This window comes from Ovis aries, chromosome 7 (genome assembly GCF_016772045.2).
Source record: "Ovis aries strain OAR_USU_Benz2616 breed Rambouillet chromosome 7, ARS-UI_Ramb_v3.0, whole genome shotgun sequence".
Taxonomy (NCBI): Eukaryota; Metazoa; Chordata; class Mammalia; order Artiodactyla; family Bovidae; genus Ovis; species Ovis aries.
In genome coordinates, this window is record NC_056060.1 from 57705044 (window position 1) to 57716396 (window position 11353).

The following is an 11353-nucleotide window of genomic DNA, read 5'->3' on the forward strand; positions in this document are numbered from 1 at the left end:
TGAAAGTGCTCATCCCACTTATTTGATGGAGCCTCTATCATAAATCCAGGGTTTCTGGATCCTGTATGCGAAACCAATTCTGTCTCAGAGACCAGAGGCTTAGGGTTCTAGATCCTTCTCCATCTATATGCAACTTTTCTGCTCTTCAGAGTATAATTCTGTTCATTGGTTGTGCCTGCATTTAACATAGTATCTGCCTCCTCTCCCATCCTAGATGTAATCCCAGAGTTAGAAATTCCCTTACCAACATCATCAGATGACTACACAAGAGATACTCTTTGATCTCTGGGCCAGAAAGTGATGCCTCTACTGTCACTCTTCAGGACAATTTATTTAGGGAAGAGTTATAGAATGAGCAAATCCATCTAGAACCAACTTTCTTTCTTGGCCGCTGAGGACTGAAGGGTATTGTTTTAAAAGCCTTCTTTAAGGCTCCAGGTAACTCTGTTTTTCAGCTTCTGCTATCTATAGAGAATATACTTTCTCTCAGAGGACTGAAATACCATATGGTCTCTACCCTGTTGTTGGGGTTTAGTTGTAAACACAGCTAGAATTTTATTAGTCTGAGTTTGATCTTTTCCTGTGTGTGTTCACTAGCTTAGCGATTTAACTATTCTGAAATTACCAGAACCAAGCTCAGTAAGCTCCTGATTTGTACACTTGGAGGCTCCTTACAGGCAAGAACTGTGCTTTTTGGTTCTGTATCCCTAGCAGTTTAGTGCCCTGCCTGGAATGTAGTATTGTTCCATGAAATCACTCCTAGAGATAGATTCTGTCAAGAACTGTAAAGGATCTGAGTTTTACCCTACTTGCAAGTTAACAAATTAGCCTGTCACAGTCTCATGGATGCTACTAGAAGACATAAGACTCCTGAGTTAGAGAGAAAGTAGCTAGTAGTATCTGCCTCTTTAAGTTGGTTCTCCAAGACCTAGTTTTCAGAGGGTGATGGGAATAGGGCCAGTTAGCATCTGTACATGAAGAACTCTGAGCTTAGGGAATCAGAATCTTTGTTTTCCTTTGCAGAATTGTTATGGCTTTCCATAACCAAATAAAACTCACACATGAGCTCTCTCTTCATTTCTTCACTGTGCCTCCTGGCATTGGGATTGGTGACTCACGGCCAGCTGGGCTGCTCTTTCCATGATGGCTTTGAGGTTCTTGAAGGAAATGTGAGTCCTCTCAGCACAGTAAAATTTGTTGCACATCAGTAGCACTTCCAGCTTTGTGATGTCACCGACCAGAAACTTCTAGAAACCACTAAGCAGCATGTGCTTCATTTTCTTGTTGCTACCATGACCAATCTTGGGCACCAAGATCTGGCACTTGAATCTTCTCTGTACCCTGTGGTCAATGTCTCTGGGTTTCTGCCAGTTATACTTAATTTTGATATATCATGCTGACTGGTGCTGGATGAAATTCTTGGTCTTCTTTTGGATGATTTTGGGGCTTCATAAAGTGTCTGAGAGCAGTCATGATGCTGGGTTGGAGATGGATGCTACCTCCTTAGAACCTTTTATAATGGGTAGTCAACATGCCTACCCTTTACTCCAGAAGGACACATTATTGCCATCAAACATTCCTGAAAAGGTAGTCTGGCACTTTGTCCCATTTATAAGACATGCAGGGATGGGAGTGGCCCTTAGAGAAATGTCTCAAGAGATGGTTGAAGTGAGACAGAGGTAGCAGCAGTCTGAAGTTCACTTGCTCTTGCCCACTCCAATCTCAGAAGCCTCCAAGAGCAAGCAATTTTTTCAGTGTTTCTGAAAAAAGAAGCACTCTGCTTCTTCTGCCTTCTACTTCTTTGGTGGGCTAATACTCTCTGGCTTGAATGCCTTTTCCTTACTTCTCTACTATGCAAATATTATTCATCCTTCCAGATCAGATTCAAACCCCAGGTCTCCTGTAAAGCATTCCCTGACCAGCCCAACTCACAGTGATTTCTTCTCCAATATTATAGCGTGATTATCATTATCTATATCAATGATATTGACACTTAGGAAGTAACAATAATATCAACAACTCCAACATTTGTGCATCATTTTACGTTTTACAAAGTATTTTTACACAAAGTATTCCCTTTGACTCTCATAGCAATTTAAGAGACATGCATTGAAACATGTATATTATCATATGTGAAACAGATCGCCAGTCCAGTTTCAATGCATGAGACAGAGTGCTCGGGGCTGGTGCACTGGGATGACCCAGAGGGATGGGATGGGGAGGGAGGTGGGAGGGGGCTTCAGGATGGGGAACACATGTACACCTGTGGCGGATCCATGTCAGTGTATGGCAAAATCACTACAATATTGTAAAGTAATTAGCCTCCAACTAAAATAAATAAATTTATATTAAAAAAAAGAGAGACATGCAAAGGAAAACACTGTATTTTCAGTTACAGATAAGGAAAGGCAGAAATTCAGAATGTGCACAAGATTACCTAGTTAATAAACAGGTCATCAGATTTAGCATTAGTTTCTAGGTTCATAATGACTGCACCATGCCATTTCTTGTTGCTCTTTAAACCCCCAAATGGATTTATTTCACACAGTGTTAAATCTCAGAGAGACTTGATAGTTTCCCTCCAGTCAAAGAGTAGAGGAGGAGTTACAGTGGAGTCTAGTGGCTAAGAATCCTGAGCAAGACAAAACTGCTGCGGCAGTTTCTTGGGGTCACCAGGTTTCCTTGCCTTCCAGAACACAGACCTAAACCACATTTCCCAGGTTCCCTTGTGCCGGGGTCCAGCCCCGGTGGATCCAGGGTGATTCAAAGGTGGGGACGGAGTCGGCGTCCTTGGAAATAACTTATTTAATTACAGATAGAGAGGGATTAGAAAATTAGCAGAGAAAAAGAGGCCGAATAACTTGGTTTACATGGAATACCAATCACCACCTATGTAGGCCACAGGCGTCTTCCCGTTATCCTGAAGGAGAGGAGGCACTGAGCCCCACCCCGGTCTGATCTTAGAAGCCCAGGTAAAATTTTCAGGCTTGGTGGGTACCCATGCACCAGATGGGAATTTGGCCAGAAAAACGGAGAGCAAGAAAGAAGCAACATGGGGGAATCAGTCTTTCTGGAAACTGATCCCATTTCTTTATTTTTGGGTTTGCTTATATACCTTTTGTTACACATAGGGATGAATACAGAGCCACGCGGGGGTCAGCAGTCCTGACCTTTATCAAAATCAGGCGCCTTACATAAAAAAAGATCTTAGGGGTTTTACATCATCTTCTGGCCATGAGGCCTGCTGACATTTTACGAGCCTTTCTTCCTGATAACCAAAAAACTTATTTTTTCCAAGGGTGTTTTTTCTTAAACCAGGCACCACCTTCCAAATAAAGTTGCATTCCTATAGGGTGAGGGTGTAGTGAGTTACAATCAAGAAAGGAATTTATTTAACCCAAGGTTAACATGATTAATCTTAAAGGTTAATACTTATTTCTCCTATATGTAAGTTATATTTATTATAAGAGCAGGGAGTATGGAGATTTAGCAGCAAACATCAGCCCAACAAATGAAAATCCTTTCACCAATGTTCCCCTTAAGATCTGTTTAGTCTTAAGATAGATAAAGTTGCATTTTTACATAGCAAGGACACAGTGATTTATAACAAAGTATAGTGATCTATTACAAAAGAGAAAATTCATTAACTCAAAAATTCTAGTATTGTTAACCTTAAAAACTACTATATTTCCTTTTCTATATTCCAAATACATTGATTAATATATTCCCAGGTGCCTAAGGATATGGAGGCCTGGCAATCATTGACTCAACAATGAGGAAAGCCCTATGCTAATTAAGACTCTCAAAATACTCCAAAACTCTCTGTGCTGTTTATGGTTGAGAGGTAGTAAACAATCATGTGCAGGAGTATAGATAATCCTGTCACATAAGCTAGTTTGCCAGCAGAGAGGTTTGACCTGAGACACCCTTGTCCCACCCAGGGCAGGGAATTAGCAGCAATTATTGGCACAACAAATGAAAAACCCTTCACCAATATAATTCCTAACCAACCCACTATACTAATAATTTCTAACTTCCCAAAAGAATTTGCCTTTAGTAAGTCTAAAACATCTCATGCCTCTCACGGTTGGGAGGCTGTAAACAATCACATGTGGCCGGACGAACCTATACAGGCAGGCTAGATAACCTTCAGAGGAGTTCGTAAGTTGAAACACTCTTGTCATGCCCAGGAATTTTTATTGACTTGGAGCTGCACGTTTACTCCTTCTCTGAGAGAACCGGTGGGGAGCAGCCCCCCATAAAGTCAGAGGTGTAGGCGAAAGCATGAAACAGTAAAGTAGATAGACTCTGGTTTTGGGGGTAGATGCTCGGGAACAGGGGGTTTCCTGAGGCTTGATCACACCTTTGCATATGCCAAGCCTCCTTCCTCATGACCTTTGCCATGGGCGGAGTTCCTCACGCTGGCCCCAGGCACCCTTGCATCCCAGATTTCTATCTGACTTGGTTCTAGCCCATAGAACCAAGTAATGTCACTACTTCTAGGTCTGACCTTGAAACATCCTATTCAATCTTCTATGCTCTCTTTCCATCACTCCAGGCTGATTGATAGTGAAGAGATCTTGAAGCTACAACATGCTTAAGTCACAGGACGGAAGGGGCCTGTGTATATGAGTCACTGGTTAGAGGTGAGCTGCTTAAGAGAGAAATCTAATGAGGACCATATACACTGCTCTTTGCCCCAAACAAGAAACATTTACTGTGTTACATTGCTTATGATTTGGGGATTGCTAATACACTTGGGATTAAAATCCAGTACTGCAATCTACCAGTCTGGTGTGAACTTCTGTGTGGTACTTAGTCTTTATTTACCCATTTTTAAGATAGAAATAATAACAATACATATCTTATAGAATGCTTGTGAGAATCAAATGAGGTAACACTTGCAAAGGACTAAACACAGTGTCTGGCATAGTATAAATATTATTTAATCAATAAGTATTAACTTTTCATCTTATTATTTCTAACACGTTTTCTGCTAGTTGCAAGCAAAATTTTGAATTTCTGTCTTTCCAACTTGTCTTAAAAGAGAAAAGACGGTCCCTTCCTCTCACTCTGATTACTTTATGAGAATGAGAATGAGAATGGCTCAGGGTTAGTCAGGGTTAGAGTCAGTCTGCCCACAGACCTCATTTTCTAGATGTCCTGCCAATCCATTCTCTCCTGCCCCTGTGGATTTAAAAGCAGGGGGAAGGGAAGTCACCAGGTTGCCTAGTGGTTAGAATTCAAGGTTTTCACTACTATGACCTGGGTTCAATCCCTGGTTGTGGAACTGAGATTCCACAGGCCATATGACAAATATATATATACACACACAAATTATAAAGCTATTTCCATTTGAAAAAATCAAAATCTTCTGAAACTTTCTGAAGATCATACTAGAAATACATATTTCTAACTAAAGGTGAAATCTGATCATTCTTAGTCTTAATATTCACAACAAATTCACTGTGGTTGGGTCATTTAAAATGATACAACTAAATCTTTGAAGTAAAAAAATTCTATTCTTTGGGTGATAAGGATGTGTCAGTGTAACTTCATCAATTGTAATTAATGTATGACTCTGATGGGAATTCCCTGGTGGGTCAATGGTTTGGACTTTGCGCTTTCACCAAGTAGGCCCAGGTTCCATCCCTGGTCGTCATGCAAGCTCTGCAAAGTAGCCAAAGTGGAAAAAAAGAGTATGACTCTGGTGAGGGATGTTCGTAACAGGAGAGGCCAATCATGTGTGGAGGCACGGGGTATATGGGAACTCTCTGTAACTTTCCACTCAATTTTGCTGTGAACACAAAATTACTCTAAAAAATAACATTCTATTCACCATTACTGAATTGAACTTATCGTTGTAAATACTTTCTCTAATGGGATAATTATGTTATTAAAAAGACATTACCAGAGTTTTGTCTTGAGGTAGTTGGCACAGAGTATTCCCAGTACATTTTTTTTTTTCTCTAGTTGGTGACAACATAAACTGAAGTACAGATTGAGCCACCTCTCTGACACTTGGGAAGCTGATGACAGGACAGATGAAAGCCTGTCATGGTTGATTTCATTTTATGACTTATAAGTGTGTCCAGCCCACCCACAGCAGTTCAGGGAATGAAAAAAGGATCCCAAGGGTATGCAGCAAGAACATTTCTTGCATGATCAGATTGGGAAGGTAAAGAATGCTTATTTGAAGATTATGCTTAATGGCCCAGGGCTAAATATAGGCCATAGGATAAACAGCACTTTTCATCCACCCTCTTGTCAATTATCCTGTTGCTTGCTCTCATCTTGTCTACTGAACAAGGAAACATGGGGAAAGTTATAGGCTCTGAAATCAGTCAGCCTGGATTCAAATTCCAGCTTGACACCTTGGCCAGATTTTAACTTTTTAGACATTTGCTTTACTCATCTGTAAAATAAGAATACCATAGCACTAACCAATGGTGAGTATCTAGGAATTTTTTTGTGCTTTGCTGTTGAAAGATTAAGAACCAGATTTTGATATAAATTTGGAATAAGGAAAGTATAACAATCCAAAAAATCCCCAGGGACTAATCATAAGACTGGTAACAGGATATTTGAGTACAAATAATCACTTTCTCAATTTCCCCAACTTCTCCTTAACCACCTCACCCTTCTAATATTAAAAGTTATACACACAGTTTTGAAATATGAAATATTTTATCAAAATATACTCATTTTCCATGTTTTTAAGGAACTATCATCTTGGGATTGCTGGTGGTTTTTTTCCAGTTGTTTACCATTAAACAGAAAGCCTATTGAGATATTTATAAACCCATTAAATTTGAAAAATCATTTCTATTTTCTTTTTTTTTCCTGGCTAGTTTCATTTAAAAACTGATATACCATACAGTCTCATTCTAAGAAAAACTTTCAATGTACTTATGTAAAATATTCTGGAGTTATAATTTAATACACTTTTATCTGGTCTAAGTGCCAAGAGGTTTAGTCCAGTCCAGGTTAATCTGTGTTCCACAAAGCATAGTGGTTCTGTTCTGGACCTAAGAGAGGTTTAATCTAAAACTTTGGCACTCTCTACCAGCTCAGAGAGATTCAAAGCCTTGGTTTGGCCTAGAATTGAACTAGTCCCTCCGGAAATCTCCAATGAGAATTTACCTAAAAGAAGATACCATCAGACCAAGATCTAAGTCAGGAATGAGAATTTTTAACTTTGATGCGTTCTACCTTCATTATTTTATTTATTTATTTGGCTGCACAGCATGAGGGATCTTAGTTCCCCGACTTGGGATAGAATCCAAGCCCCTTGCATTGGAAGCATGGAGTCTTAACGACTAGACTGCCGGGGAAGTCCCTACCTTCTTTATTTAAAAATAAATTTTTTTTTTTAAGAAATATTTTTTAAAGTAAATGCCAGATGCAGCAGACAGTAATACTCACACAATACTCATTTTCTCCCATCTCTATCCAGCTTATAGCAGGTAGTCTGAGCCATGTGACTAGTTCTGGTTAGTGGGCTTTGAGGGGAACTGACATGTTTCACTTCCAGGCCAAGGCAGAAAAAAAACAGTGCTTGATTCTCTAGATTTCCTTGTTTTTCCACTCTGACTCAAGTGATCTCATGGATCCTTGAATGATCATGTGGAGGAAAGCCCACTGCCTACCTTCTTGGAACAGAAACAAATTTTTGTTGTTTTAAGCCACTGAGACTTTGGGGGCTGTTTTCCACAAGAATTTAATTTGTTTGTCCAATTCACAACAATTCTTTAAATGCAACCTGTTCTTTCACTCATCATGCTTTGGCACACAGTGTTCTGATAAGTGGAAGGTCCTAGCACCTCAACCATCAGACCAGTTCCAACCACAGTATCTTCTTAAACCTAATTAAAGGCAACATGGCGCATCCAGGAAAGGGTATGGGTTTCAGAATTTGCCAGGTTCAGGTTCTAATTTCTTAAAAGCTAAGTAACATAGGAAAACTTAGTTAACTTTTTTTCTGTTCTGGTTTCCTCATCTACAAAGTGACAAAAATAACTTCACTGGGTATTTGTAAGATTAAATCACATTGGGGATATAAATTGCTTAGTGCAATGTTTGGCACGTAGGAAAAATACTAACTGTATTATTATTTCCAGGCCTCTACCACTCTAAAGGAGAAGGCAATGGCGCGCCACTCCAGTATTCTTGCCTGGAAAATCCCATAGATGGAGGAACCTGGTGGGCTGCCGCCTATGGGGTTGCACAGAGTCGGACATGACTGAGCGACTTCACTTTCACTTTTCACTTTCATGCATTGGAGAAGGAAATGGCAACCCACTCCACTGTTCTTGCATGGAGAATCCCAGGGACGGGGGAGCCTGGTGGGCTGCCATCTATGGGGTCGCACAGAGTCGGACATGACTGAAGCAGCTTAGTAGCAGCAACCACTCTAAACTCAGGTGTGTTTCCCCTCAGTTCACAGAACACTTCTATTACAACATTTACTGTCTTTCATTATGTTTTCTGCACCCATGTCTATAGCCCCCATTAACCTATGAATAGCTAGAAGTTAGCGGCATCGTCTGACTTTGTTTGCAGTTCTATTCCCAGCCTCGAGGTCCTCCCTCACCATTTGTCCCTTCTATTGGATGCGGAGGAACCAGAGGAGGATACTAAGAGCAGAAAAGGTGCCGGAGCCACCGGATGGAAAGGACTCGAAGCTTGAGTGCCTGAAAGACTGTGTGGGGTAAATTTCTACTTACTTCATTTACCTCAGGCCAACCAATCAAATTGGACTGCAAGATTAATAAGAAATAATTACTGTGTTTGGCACTGGGATTTTGGATTGTTAATCACCTTCAGAGCCTTTGATTCATCCATTCAGGGCTGGGATAAAAAGCACTTAGGCAGCTTTGTACACCTTAGTCATCACTCCCAATCTGTAAGTGCTTGAAAGAAGTAGATCCTCTTGTAGTGTTGAATCCTGGCTCCTGTTTTTTCCTCCACTTGCTCCCTGACTGAGATCTAGCATGGGACTTGGTCAGTCTGCCACTGGAGAACTAAGGAATTGCAGTTATTTATGCCCACAAGGTGCCCTGTTCTGGTAATAAACACTGCTTCCTGAGCCTGAGTTCCAATACAGTGTACAAAACTTAGTCCAGTTTTGGAGGTTTTTAGCTTAACATCCCAGAAGTGCCTAAGAATGAAACTTTGCTTCACTTTTGCTGCGACTTGCACCAGAGTTATACCCCCTAATCTAGAGGCCATTACCTGCTAATTAACCATGGTGAGCAGCAAAAGTCGGCTTTCTGTCTGATTGTAGTTGTGAGATGGGTGGGTCTAGATGAAACATCCTCCTGATGGTCCTCTCCAACCTAGAGTAACAGTGCAGCCTTACATGGACGTTCTGAGATTAGCACAGTTCAGGTATCATCAGGTCTGTTTTTCCATTGGCATTTAGTATATCAGTGAATGCTTTTTATTGTGACAAATATATTTTAATTGTAGAGTATAGCAAATAGGCTAATGGTTTTAGGGCCTTATTTTTTTTTATGAGATATGGGATATACTACATTTAGGGCATGCTTGGCAGGCACACACATTATTTTATTGTGCTAAATCAAGTCTATTGGGACCTCAGCTTAACATTCGATGACTTAGTATGCAAGTTTGCTAAGGTCTGAGTAGTTGTCTTATTACACAGTCATAATGTACACAAGCATTTAAAATACCTTCCTTCTTTAATCTCTTTTTTGTCCTGTCGTCTCTCCTAATGTGCCTTGCTTCTATTTGCTGGCTTATATCTTTATTGTCCAGCCAAATAGACCAAGTCATTTCCAAAGAATGACTTTTATTATTGAGTTTAAGGAAGTTACAATATAAAATCAAACCTGTTGCAAGTAGGTACAAGTTGCCAATAGTCAATTTTCAGGAAAGCAACTACTAGAATTAGTCTGTCTTATGCTCCTGGGCTTCCCTCATAGCTCAGCTGGTAAAGAATCCGCCTATAATGCAGGAGACCCCAGTTTGATTCCTGGGTCGGGAAGATCCCCTGGAGAAGGGATAGGCTACCCACTCCAGCATTCTTGGGCTTCCCTTGTGGCTCACCTGGTAAAGAATCCGCCTGCAATGCGGGACACCTGGGTTTGATCCCTGGGTTGGGAAAGGCTACCCACTCCAGTATCTTGGCCTGGAGAATTCCATGGACTATATAGTCCATGAGGTCAAAAAGAGTCAGACACGACTGAGCAACTTTCGCTTTCACATACTCCTGGCAGCAACAATGACAATAAAAGTCTTGCCCCACAGATGTCCTGGAAACACCCAGTGTCCATCCTGGAAGGACAGAGAATTGCATTTTCACTCAGACTTTATTATCTATACTAAGGATGTTTGCAGATTCCAGTGAGATAGCTAACAATGAGTGTGAACTATATGCCAAACATTGTGCAGCACATTTTTACATACTCTTTTACACATTGCAGCATTTTCACAAGGTAGCATTTTACAGCATTTTAACAACTATTATTATTATCTCCCCTATTTTACAGATAAAGAAACTGAGGTTTGGATGCTTTAGGTAACTTGGTCAATGTCACAGTGTGTCAATTAGGATGAATTTGGCTGCAAGAAATAAACACATATGAGGAGTGGTTAATACCAGTGCCTCTCATATTTTAATATACATAAAAATTATCTAGGATCTTGTTAAACTGCAGGTTCTAATTTAGTATACTGGGAATTGGGGGTGAAATTCTACTTTTTCAATAAGCAACCATCCAAATGCTGGTCTGCAGACCATACACTGAATAGTAAGTGTTTAACTGCAAGAACACTCATTGTTTACTTATTAGTGAGAGGCTTGGAATTAGGCAGATCCCGGATTGATTAAGCAGCTCTACAGTGTCTTTTAGGACACATACTTTTTCCATTTATCTGATGTGCCATCATAAATAAGTTTTTTTACCCTACGCCATTTCCTCAAGATGACCATCCATGCTCCAAAGATGTCACATTTGTATGTGGCTAGAAATGCAGTTCATTCCCCCTGAGACTAGGCACATTGCCAGCTCAAAAAAAAAAAAAAAAAAAAAAATCTAGCAAGGAAGATATGGAAGTGGGTGAGAATGGAGGTTGGGGAAATGGAGGATAGGCGTTAAACTTGAATGGCATAGCTAAGAAATAGTATAGCCAGAATTCAATCCATCTGTGTCAAAACTTAACTACCTCACATCTCTTGAATTAACTGTAGCAGTTGTTGTTCAGTCACTAAGTTGCGTCCAATTCTTTGTGATCCCATGGACTGCAGCACACCAAGCTTCCCTGTCCTTTGCTATCTCTAGGAGTTTTCTCAAATTCATGTCCATTGAGTTGCCAATGCTATCTAACC

The 11353-nt window shown here is 40.4% G+C and overlaps 1 pseudogene; it reads right to left on the reverse strand.

The window, feature by feature from the left end:
• Window positions 1-961: 961 nt before the first annotated feature.
• On the reverse strand, window positions 962-7882 carry LOC114115862 (large ribosomal subunit protein eL32-like; annotated as a pseudogene).
• Between the last annotated feature and the right edge of the window lie 3471 nt (window positions 7883-11353).